Source organism: Oenanthe melanoleuca, chromosome 12, assembly GCF_029582105.1.
Source record: "Oenanthe melanoleuca isolate GR-GAL-2019-014 chromosome 12, OMel1.0, whole genome shotgun sequence".
Classification (NCBI taxonomy): domain Eukaryota; kingdom Metazoa; phylum Chordata; class Aves; order Passeriformes; family Muscicapidae; genus Oenanthe; species Oenanthe melanoleuca.
In genome coordinates, this window is record NC_079346.1 from 3,566,704 (window position 1) to 3,578,940 (window position 12,237).

Genomic DNA, 12,237 nt, shown 5'->3' on the forward strand with positions numbered 1-12,237 from the left:
TGCATTATTGGAGTGCTGTGTGGATGTGAGGATGTCCCAGTGCTGTTGTCACAGCTCCAGCCCAGCGGCTGCTCTGCAGCATGAACTGGCTCCCTCTCTTTTCCTCTCCCTTTCTTCCTTTTCAAGCTGAGATGTCTGGTCCAGAGGAAATATGATTTTTTTTTCTCCTTAGAAAGTGTTGGTTTTGTTTTCTTTTTTTTTTCCTTCATTTTTGAAACAGTTTTCTGGTGCTTATAAGTTGAAATGTAACAAGGGGGGGAAAAAAAGCCCAAAGGAAGAGATCTGAAGTTTGACCTCCAAAGACACTTAGTAGACGTGGTGGAAATTACATAGCTTTTCTATGGGGGAAATAAAGTACAATATGTGGTTTGTTTCTGTGGGCAGGTGTGCCAAACTTAGGGCAGATGAGTTAACAATAAAACCTGAAGTGATTGATCTGGTAGAGCTAAAGACTTAAGTTATATTATTTAGTAACACAAATTTAGTGAAAAAGTCTCAGTCTGACTTAAAATAAAAGTGTGAGAATACAGCTGGACTTAATTAACTACTAGTATTAATTTATGCCATTGATATCAGCAATAGTTTTATTCCCATTTTATTATTTGAGCTTCTTAACTCCTACTTGTGTTAAATATCCATTTTATTGGACAAGTAAAATGATGTTTCACATGTAGTTATGCTTTGATGACATGCATTCAGGAGAAAAACACATACAAACTTTGAGGATAGATGGTGGAGTTGGCCTTGAACTCTGTTTTTATTTGTGTTACTGGAAGTTGGTATTTATAGGCCCTGCAGTACTTGGTGCTCCCTGCTTCTGCCATGGGAGGTAATTCAGATGCATGAGCCTGGAGAAACATCCATTTCTTTACCAGGATCAATGAGGTCAGGAGAAGTTGTGCCCATGTGTACAAAACTGCTTTTAAGTGGCTGTTCTAAATTAGAATAAATCTGTGTCCCACCAATTAAACTTTGAATGCACAGCTGATACTGCTCGCTATTTTAAACAAGCAGCATAATAAACACAAAAAATCAAGTATTTCAGAGAAAATACATGGAGAGTTGAGACATTAATTTAGACATTAATTTTGCTGTGTACAATCTGTTTCACAGGGATTTTTAAAAAGCATTATTGCCACCCTGGGTACACTGGAATAAAGAGGAAACAGCATCAGGGAATGACTGTCCTGTGAGCTGTCTGCAGGATGCTCACAGGCAGAAAATGACCCAAAATAAGGGTATTTGGGGCTGGGGGGTGTGTGGTGGGGTGGGTTCCCCTGCCCCAGGACCTGCAGGGAGGTCATCCAGACAGAACTGTGGATTTTGGCTCACGGGCGTCTTCAGAATCGCTGAAACTCGGGAAATTCATAACTTGGGAATTCAGCAGATTTGCACAACTCCGTGCATCTGCGCCTCCGCCAGCGCACTCCAGCTTCCTGCCTTCCTCACCCTGAGCATCCCAGGCTGAAAACCTCGTGATTTACAGCCCCGCTCACGGGTTTGGGATCCTGAGCCTCTTATCAGCAGCCCGGGAAGGTGAGGTCGGTCTCTGCCGGGAGGGAATGGCAGCGCTGGTTGAGCCCAGGCCGGGCTGGGGCGGCTGCTCTGTGGTTTGTTGTGTCTGGTTTGGTTCCTACTTTGCGAGTTGCAGTTGCATTTGGTCATTCGAAGCTTGTTTTCCTAGTCTGGCCAAGCCAGCAGGATCCCCGTGCGCGGCAGGGGAACATAAAACATCAGCCTTTAAGCTGGAGTGCTCAGTAGATAAGGATTTTAAGACTCTTGCATCATGCGCTGTGTCTTATGGGCTTACTTAGTATACTCCATTTGATTTAATTTAGATATTGAATAAGGAGAAATACTTTAAAAGCCAGAAAAAGTACTGCACGTTGTAGCGCCTCTTCTTTCCCTGTTGCCTTAAAGACAGATGGCCGGGAGGGTCAGCTTAGGCTGTGATTACATTTATTTAATTGTAGGCAGTAACAGGGTGTTTTCAAACTGCTTAAAAATGATGTTACGCCTTATCTGTGAAGTGTTTCAAAAAGCCAGCAAGAATTCTTGGGCTTTTGTTTTATTTCTCCTTTTCCGCGACTAAACGTAAAGAGTGAGTTTTCCACCTTTTCAAGGATTAGGAAATGTGCAAAATTAGTGGAATATTTCAATCATATGCATGGAGGAGGGCATGAAAGTCAGTGGGTGGCTCTGCCAGTGGTCTTGCCCTTCATTTCCCGTCCCATAAATACAAACTGTAACCGAGTTGCTGTAAATGTAGCTGGAGCAGTGCTGGGTAGCCATTTATCCTGCTAAAAGGTTTGGTTTGCTGCGTGTTTGTGTTGGCAGGGCTGGAGAAGGCTGGGGAGCAGGAGGTGCTGTTGGATGGCGTTCCCAGGAAATAGGGTGACCCTCTGGTGGGGTTTGCTTGGTGTGGGGCAGCTCTGCCTGAGGGGTTGGACGTGGTGGCTGTGCTGGTGTCACCACCCTGCAGGAAGCTGTGACAAGGGTCTGCTGTCTGTGCTCAGTATTGATTAGCAGAGTAGCAAACCTGCCACAGAGCATTTTAGTGCAGCAGTGAGCGGGGAGCTGGCAGGAGAATGAAATATTTGCAAGTCGTAAAGGAAGCGGGTTCAGGAGTTCTGAGGTGGGATTGGGATTGTTTGCAAAGATCCCTCGGCTGGCCAAGATGCTTGTGCTGGATTTCATCTCTGTAACAGGCTTGCGTGCCTTTCACTAAACACCACAAAAAGTGCCTTTGGATTATAACAGATCTGCATTTATTATTTTATATAGCATGTATTCATATAATACATTCTTGCATTCATTTATATCTATAGATAACTTTGCATTTGAGACTATTAGTTGTTGCATGAATCTGCACCACCCTGCAGTAATCACGGCTGCACATGCTCTCTCAGTCAGTGAGAGCCTGGAGAATCTTCAGAGTGGGTGAAAATTATCCCAGACGTAGGTTTAAAAAAAGAAAGGGGGGGAAAAAAAAGGGCAAAAGAAAAGCAGGCCTCCCAAAAGCTGTGGTGGAACCTGGTATTAGCAAATGCTTCTAGGAAGTTTGACTGAGAGCCATATGGCAATGTGGGGAGTATTATCCATCGCTCCAGAAGTTGGTCTCTGAATCAGCCTATTGACTTCAACAGCACTTAATCATGTGTTTTAGTTCTTCTTTGAAAAGGCTTGCATTCCTGAATCATGTCCTCCGATTTTAACCACTAGACGGTACTTTGTTGTGTGGTAGCAGACAAGTTCAGTCATATTTCTGTGACTAAGTTTGCAAGTTGTGACTGCATCACTGGTGAAGTATGCTGATGAATATTCCCCTTCTTATCAGAATCCAAACATTTGCTGCTGTTCCTGAATTTTAGGGTGAGACTCAGTCACTTCTGGGAAGGAGTTGGTGGGATGCTGTGGGATACTCTGAATGTTCTGTGTTCATCTGTAGCGTTGTGGATGCTGTGATGGAAGCAAACAGAGGCAAAACCAGTGATCTCAAATTACTGCCTTGAATTCTGCTTTCAAAATCTCTGAGTGTTGGTGGTGATCAAGCCCATAAAAGAAACTGAGAACTAGTCATGCGGGTCCAAATTTGGGTTATATTTGGATGCTGCAAGGACCGAGGAGCCTCAGATGTGGCTCTGCTGTGTCAGGGGTGATTTGGACTCTGGTGGAAGAAAAGGTGGGTTTGTGTATCTTTTTGGGATGTACCAATTTGTGTCCATGGCATCCACAAGTGCCCTGGTGTTGCTGCACAGGTGGAGTTGCCACGTGCCACCCGAGGGCTACAAGGAGCCAAATCTGGGTGCCAGCAGGGCAACAGAGCAGAACTGCAGGGCAAGTTTGTTCTCCTTCCTGCTGCAGGAGTTCCTGGGGATTCTACTTGTCCATGATTGAAAGGAAACTCAGAGCAAACCCCTGTGCCAGTACCTGGCTTGGCTCACAGAGTGCAAAAATCCCTGTCTCAGCCCTCTCCTGGTGAGGGGGTGCATGGGCTGTGCTTTCATCCCTAAGATTCATTATATTTCAGCAGATTTTTTTGTCTCACCTTTCTGTGTTTTTACAGCTAAAGCAGTTTTTACTTCCCAACTTTCAACATCTGGAATTCGGTTTCGGTTTATTAAAAAAAAAAAAAATCATAATCCGCAGTCTGGATGAAACACCCATGCCTTTGTATTTGTCCGCAACTTTTAGTTTCAATTTTGTATCCTTGGTAAATGCCAGAAGTCCCAAGTCATTGCATTTTCAGTAGCTGCCGTTCCTTAGGCGCAAACCACTTTTTTTTAAATTTATTTTTTTCCTGTTAGACACTTTTCTAATTGGGGATAATACCAAAATGATTAATCAAATTAAGCATGAGGGCAAAGTGGCTGGTGCACAAAGCTGTGTGTTGCTGCTGGGTTCAGCAGCAAGGTTCTCTCCCTGTAGCTGCTGTTCCTTAATGGGCCTCTTAGGCTCTGTTGTGTTTTTTTTTTTTTTAATAAGGTGCTGTGTAGATCCCATTGACTTCAGTTGTTGATTGGGATGCCTGACAGCCGGGAAATTAAGCCCCTTCTTTGTGACCGAGTTGAAGGCCAGATTTTCAAGGATTTTCGAATGCTTAGCACTCATAATTGGTGTTAGATTTTTTTTTTTTTTTTTTTTTTTTTTTAAAGTTCACTTCTCATTTGGGCATATAAATAAGGGTGGGAGATTATGCTACTTGTAGCGACTGGTGCTGCTGGGACATAATGAAGTTTCTTTATCACACCCTGACTAATGAGCTGGTTACTTTACTGTCCCAGTAAGTTTTGTTCTTCTGCATTTCTGCCTTGTTTGCGGATGCTGAGCATTCCTGTATATTCTGCTCCTGGAGGAAAAAATTTCCTTGCTTCAGCTGCATTTTTCTATGTTTTTTGTAGTGATTGTGAGGGACAAGGAGGAGGCAGAATGAGTTGAGTAAATTAGACAACTGTTGGAAAAAAAGGGGGACATGCAAAATCAAGTGTTCTACTTGCGTAATCTGTTTAACACGGGCGAGCCTCGGAGCCTTGTGGGACACGGGAATAAAAGGAACATCTGTGCAGGCCACATGGCATGCTCCCGAGGAGCCCTCCAGCCCAGGCAGCTCTGCTCTATTTGCAAATAAAAGCTCCAACCAACATCAAAAAGTTGAGGTGGATCCCAGCTGAAAGGGGAGAACAAATGTTACCACTCGGTGCAATGAGGTTCCCCATGCAAGCAGACTTTGTGGTCTTTTTAGGGATGCTTTGGACATGTGTTTCTAATGCAGGCTATTTAAAGGGGCAAAAAAAGAGAAAAAAAGGAGGGAAAAAGGAAAAAAGTTATTTATTTTGGAGAAAAAAAATGTCTGTATTGAAACATTTTAGCTGATCATCTCAAGCTGCAATCAAAATATATTAGGTAGAAATAAGAATAAGGATATTAGGAGTTCTTTTGGAGGGTATATTTTGTTTGATTGGTTTTTGGTAGTTTTTTTATTATTATTTTTGTTTCCTTTTCTTTTTTCTTTTTTTTTTTTTCCCCACCTGGATGTAGACATCCTGAGATCCCAAGGCTTTGCTGTCTGATCTTACTCCCCTTATTTTGCTGCTGGTTCTGGTGGCTGATAAACAGCTCCATGGTTAAGGCAGAGCTCTGGGGAGCTCCTCTGCTTCACTCCCCCAGGACACTCGCCAGAGGGGAGGATAAACAAGCCAGCAGTACATTTTATTTCCATTTTGAATCTGTTATAGTGCAAGGACACTTCTGGTTTGGGGCTTTGGATTTTTTAGACAGGCTGCATTGTTTTTAACAGAGTCGTGTATCAGCAAGCCTGGTAATCTGTACCAAGAAGGCACGTATTTTTTAACATGTAAATAGGAAAGGATGGTGTTTCATCTTTATTCCAATGTACCCAGGGTGGCAATAAAGCTTTTTAAATCCCTGTGAAACAGATTGTATATGGCAAAATTAATGTCTCAACTCTCCAAGTATTTTCTCTAAAATATTTGAATTTTTGCGTTTATTATGCCGCTTGTTTAAAATAGCGAGCGATATCAGCCGTGCATTCAAAGCTTAATTGGTGGAACACAGATTTATTCTAATTTAAAACAGTCACTTAAAAACAGTTTTGTATATATGTATACATGGGCACAACTTTTCATACAGTTGTCTGTTTTGGAGCAGTCTCTTAGGCACTGATGTACAAGTTGAACCTGTTTTCTTTTGTGCAACATGGCTTTGAGAAATCATTAGCTAAAACAGGGTTCTGTGGTTCCAGTGCAGTCAGTAAACAGCCTGACATGAGTCGTGCGTGAGATGATTGAAGTTCTGCCTTTGATCAGGCCTGGATTGTGCCAGGTACAGTCCCAAGGTGTGTGTTGATTCATGTGTGGATGTATTCATGTCTTGGTGAAAGCTGCTTCAATGAAAATTTGGCCAAGTAGCAAAATAACCTGTCCATCTGTGATTACAGGATGATGATGGAAGAGCAGCAAAAGGAGCTGCAGCTGTGTGCTCATCCATGTCACCCTCCCAGGCAGGGCATGGGTGTCTGAAGATGCTCTGGATGGTTCTTCTCCTTTTTCAGTCACATTTGTCATTCGTCTTTATTTCCTCAGCCCCTTTCTGGCTCGTCCTGCTCCTTGCCATCTTTTTGTAAAAACTTTTCCTCTGCCACCTGTTTTGTCCTTTAAACTGGGCTGTGTTCAGATGCCCTGTGTGGTGTTGGGGGGATGTTCTGCAGTTTGGGGGGTTGGTGCACTCACCTGGCCAGATCTGTGCAGCAATCCCTGACTCGCTCCGGTGGAGCACAGGAATTTCAGATACTTTCTTGTTTTGCAGCCTCTTGCTGTTTTCTCCCACTGCACTTCTCATTCCCCTGTGCACGCAGGGATGCCTCTGCTGCCTCTCAGGTGTGTCCTGCCCTTTGCAGGACGTCACACATCCCCTCACACCCAGGCAGCCCTTGGCATGGGTGGCACTGCCAGTCTGTGCCAGCCAGGCACTGCTGGCTGTGCTGCTGTTCCTTTACAACATAGACTCTTGACAACTCTTCAGTGCTTCAGGTACTGCAGCCAGTTCTGCAGTTTAATGTGGGAAGTGATGCTCTGGGTTCCTTCAAAAGCCCCAGGAGCAGCTGGACCTCAGGGTGAAGGTGCACAGGGAGGGAAAGGTGAGGGATGATGATGATGAGATGAAGTCCACAGTGATCTGCCTGATCATGTGAGCTGTGTGCCTCTGCCTCTGAGATTTAAATAGTGAAATATTAAAACTTGTCTTTCAAATCTGCTCAATATTACGAAGATTAATTTTTGTTGGGGGCAGATTAATAGGTTTCCTATTCTGATTAATACAGTGATAATAAAAACGTTGTGATTGCTGGAATTAATGAAGCCCAGATTCCTGTTTCAAGGTTTGATTGACTTTGTGCTTCAGTTATGCTACAGCTGCTGCATCTCATTGCCCCTTATTGAGCTGTAGCCTTCGAGGAATCCGTATGGGAGCAGGGCAGTGCAGAAGGTCTGTGTTAGAGGGCTGCACTGGAGGCCCAAAAAATTTCTCAAAAAATCTTTTGGAGAAGGTTTGCCAAAAATTGATCAAGGGTTTTGCTCATGTTACAGCAGCATTAGAATTTCTGTGTCTGTAAACCAGCATGCTATTTTTGTGAAAGTTGTAGAAGAGGAGTGGCCAACTCAAATGTGTGGGCACATCATTAAAAGCTTCAATTTGTCAATGCCAGATCGAACTCGAGTGTGTGGGTAGATCATTAAAGGCCTGAGTTTATCAGAACCGATCTATAATCTGTTCCTCTTGCTTCCCCACCCTTCCCCCCAGCAGTATGGGCTGTTTCTCCAGGTTTTCCAGCACTGAGGTCCATGGGAGAGCCTGAGCTGCCTGTGTGCCCCTGGGCTGTTCTGGGCTCCCTCCTGGCAGGCAGCTGCTGAGCTGGGCTCATTCTGGAGTCTCTGCTGAGCTGGGCTCAGCCTGGAGCTGCTGCTGCTGTGCCCGGAGCCAGCTGGCTCTGGGACACAGCTGATCCAGTGGGTTTGGAGGCCACCAGTGGGGCAAGCCCCAAGTTAATGCCGTGAGAACTCGTGTCTTTGGGAGCTCTCTGCTCCCATTAATCCAAGGGATTCAAAAGATGCAGGTGGGGCTGGGTGCAGAAAGTACATGGTGATCAGGTAGGCTTTGTTCTCTTGGGAAACCTGGCTGAACAAATGTTTTGTGGAGTGAGGTCAGTTTTTGATGGCGTAAGAAGCATCCATTTTTTCCAGGTGCACTGTCAGAGTTCAGGCCAAGCTGGATGGAATGTCTTTGCCTCCTCCCTCTATTGCTTCTTATTCCTTGGGTAGGAGCTCTCAGCTTCCAAATCTGCTTGTTGGCACAACGGTGGCAAGATATTCCTTATGCTGAGGAAGGATGTGAGGAGTGATCTGCAGGTGAGGACAGTGCTTCTGTACACTGTAATCCTCATCTTCTGCAGACCATATATATTATTTAGACAATAATTTTGCTTCAGAAGTCTCGAACATTAACTTTTTTGAGCAAGCATTAGCTAAAATGAGCCTCAATTCCTCATCTTCTAAAGAGGGCTAATGATACTTTCCTGCCCTACAGATGTACCATGGATAAAGATTAGTTGAATACTGTGGTGCAGCAGGTCAGCAGGAGAAATCTTGTCCCAACATATGTAGATGCAGCTTTCTGCTCAGCTCAAATCCATCTGCATATCTGTCATCAAGCTCAGCAATAAAGCAAGGCTCGGATATGTGTTTCTGACACTGCTCCTTTGCTTCTCTCAAGTGCTCTGCCCCTCATGAATAAAATACAACCAATGCAAGATGCAGGTCACTTTTGGTTTGCAGGTATTTCAGATTCTCTGAGAAAAAAAGTAATTTTTAGCATAAATGCTGTTTAAAAACCCCTTTTGGATCTATTTTTATTGTGTAGCACAGTTTTGTAATAGGGTCACATAATCCCTATATTTAGATTTCTGAACCCTTGTGATCTTTGAGCCGTTGCGAATTCAGCAAAGAACGGGAGAAAGCCCCAGGGCCAGAGAAGTACCTGGATTTTGTCTTACAAAATTTCATGCAGTTGTTGCTGAGACAGAAGCTTCCAGATGTTCCTCAGGAAGGCTGCAGTGGACTGCCAGAATAATTAACTCCATGAGCTTAATTTGGGGATGGCAGTGCTTGCCCTGTCAGAGTGCTGGTGGATGTGGGAGGGCTGGGAACAGCCACTGCCTTGGGGATGCTGCTGAGGGTGAGGATTGGGGAATGAAGGGAGATTTTTGCTTTCATACGTTTTCTTCTTCGAGTTTTTCAAGCTGTTTTTCTCCATTGCCAAGTTTGTTTTGTCCCCTGGGGTTTGTGCTGCAGGTCCCTGTTGTGCAGAGGTCCTGGGAGCAGAGGCTCTCCCAGGTGTTGGTGCATTCATTAGGGCAGAGCGTGCCCTTGCCCACATTGGGCAGGCACCAGAGCTGCTGTTTAAATCCCATGTGGTTTCATAGGTGTGATGCAGAACAGCCCTGGGAACACTTCTGGTTGTATTTCTGAATATGAGTTGTTAGTGCAGATATTTTATCAGTGAAGGTATTATACATCTTATTTTAAAATACCCTTATTAGTAAAATGGGTGTTTCATCTGTACAGGGAGCAGCTTCCTCTGAGCTAAGCTTAAGCTCAATCTGTGTTACTAATAGCTGGGGAAAAAAACATACTAATTGGTATTTCTTAACTGATGTTTGCAAATTTTGCCTTTCCACCCTGAACATCAAATAGTTTTTATATGTGTTTTTCCTTATCTCAGAGGAAAGATTAATGCTAACAAGAGATTCTACATTTTATTAAGGTTTTATCAGGATGCAGTGAGTGAAGACAGAGAGTAAATAGTTCAGAAATTCAGAGAGTGTTATATTTTGATAATGCAAAGTAGGTTAAAGTATCTGGATTTTGTGCTCAGTTCAGTGTTTTCAGGCAGAATGTGGATTTGGATGGTGACACATTTTTGTATTTAGAAGGAACATAAGCTCTCCTGTCGGAGGAGCACGTTGCAAATGTGAAATAAGCATTTGTCTCTAAAAACCTTTCTTAATATTGTAAGTTTTCATTTTATTTAAAGCCAAATAGAGTCTGCTGTGTGATAGTTTGATACATAGACATGCTTCTGTAATGCTCCCCCCAGCTCCAGCATTTATAACCACCTTTTACTTTCAAAGGAAAATGATAGGCTTTGATATGATTCTAACTGAGTGAAGTTTTGAAACATGTTTTTGTCTTTCAGTCTCCTGAGAACATTTTTTCTGAGTGACTCCGGCTTCCAGACACATTTGCCATGAGAAGGGTTCCAATCCTTTCCTGTATTTGCCCTGAGTCATGAATGGATATGTGTGATGCCTGCAAGTAAAACTGGTGAGTTGTCAAGCCTGAGTTTGCAATAACTCTCACTTATTCTTTCTTACAAATTATCTTTCACTCGTTTTTTTTCCTCCCCTTTTTGATGAGGTGGTGGGGGGTTGTATTGTCTTTGTTTTAAACCAAGTCACCAATATTAAAAAAACACAAAACAACCTTCACTGCTATGAAATAGCAGAAATATCAAATATTACCTATACAGAAAAACCACTCCTTTTCTTTCTTTCTTTCTTTCTTTCTTTCTTTCTTTCTTTCTTTCTTTCTTTCTTTCTTTCTTTCTTTCTTTCTTTCTTTCTTTCTTTCTTTCTTTCTTTCTTTCTTTCTTTCTTTCTTTCTTCCTTCCTTCCTTCCTTCCTTCCTTCCTTCCTTCCTTCCTTCCTTCCTTCCTTCCTTCCTTCCTTCCTTCCTTCCTTCCTTCCTTCCTTCCTTCCTTCCTTCCTTCCTTCCTTCCTTTCTTTCTTTCTTTCTTTCTTTCTTTCTTTCTTTCTTTCTTTCTTTCTTTCTTTCTTTCTTTCTTTCTTTCTTTCTTTCTTTCTTTCTTTCTTTCTTTCTTTCTTTCTTTCTTTCTTTCTTTCTTTCTTTCTTTCTTTCTTTTTCTTTCTTTCTCTTCATCCCCCTGAATCCTTTGAACTGTGAGGTCTTTGGTGGTGAAACTGGAGTTCAGACATGCAGGCAAAGCTACTGCCCAAAACTGAATCCTTGCAGATAGACAGGATCTAAACCAAGCTTCTGTGGGCAATTCATGTTGTGATTAAATATGGACATGGAGAGGTCTCCTTGCCATCATGTGTCACATGAGGGACTCTCAAAGGAGCCATTGCCAACAGATAATGAACTCCAGTGTTTGCTGCACTTGCATCCCAGTGACAAAATGGTGTCACTGGTACACAGGAGAGCTGTCCTGCAGCGTGTGCTTCTCCTTGGTGCTGCTGCCCAGCCTGGGGGACCTGGGGACAGAGCCTTGAACAGCCTGTTTCTGGTCAAGCTCCAGAGGATGCTGCAGTGACACCCCTCCTCTGTTAATTGCCTTTCCTGGTGGGGTTACCCATGCTGAGAAGCCCCCTGGTCTCTTTTGGGCCATGCAAGAAGTGGTTGTGCCTTTTCCAGCTGTTCCCATCCCCCAGGAAACTGGCATGGGGAGTTTTCCATGCCCACTCATCTTACCTGCCTCCTCCTGATTGTCTCTCTCAATAACTGGGGTGAGAGGAGGGGCAGCTTAGTTTGGGAAAGCAAGAATCATCTCATTCTGCAGCAAAACTGGAAAGTCTGTGTAAGAAATCTTTCAAACCAGGAAATCTGCATAATTAAATTGTGTAGGAATTGGGAGCACAAATTGTTTTTTTAAATAAATTCAGGTTTCTATTATATATTTAATATCCCTCTGTGTGTTGGAAAGTGCATTTCAATTCAAAGATTATAAAACCCGAGAAATTCGTACATCAGTGAATTGCGATTTTTTTTGTTAAGTTTCCTTTTTTTTTTCTTTTTTTTTCCAGAGGTAGCATAATTACCATGTCATTTAGCAAAGATTATAATAGCTGTTCAGTTTTTACCGACTGGTATAGTAAACAGTTGAATAAACCCATATGGCAGCTCAAAGTGTGCATAGAGAGGGATTCTTACCATTTCCTTCATGTCTGAATTACCAGCCTCACTGATAGGACAGAGATCCCCAAACAGGGACCAATTCCAGACTTCTCCAGTCATGCAAAAATTTCCCACTGCTCTGTTGCATATGAATCAATTGATTTTAATCACAGTGGTTAGGTAATTAATTATTTCTTTGTGCCTATAAAATATGCATGGGAAAAGTGGGGTTATATGCAAGGTACATGCC

The 12,237-nt window shown here is 43.1% G+C and overlaps 1 protein-coding gene across 2 annotated transcripts in view; it reads left to right on the top strand.

Moving 5' to 3' along the window:
• Positions 1-12,237, top strand: part of FOXP1 (forkhead box P1) — a 378,724-nt gene that overhangs the window by 34,388 nt on the left and 332,099 nt on the right. For both annotated transcript variants that reach the window (XM_056501914.1, XM_056501924.1), the window contains exon 2: positions 10,270-10,397. The gene's annotated coding sequence lies outside the window, so the exon portion shown is untranslated. The remainder of the gene's footprint in view (positions 1-10,269; positions 10,398-12,237) is intronic.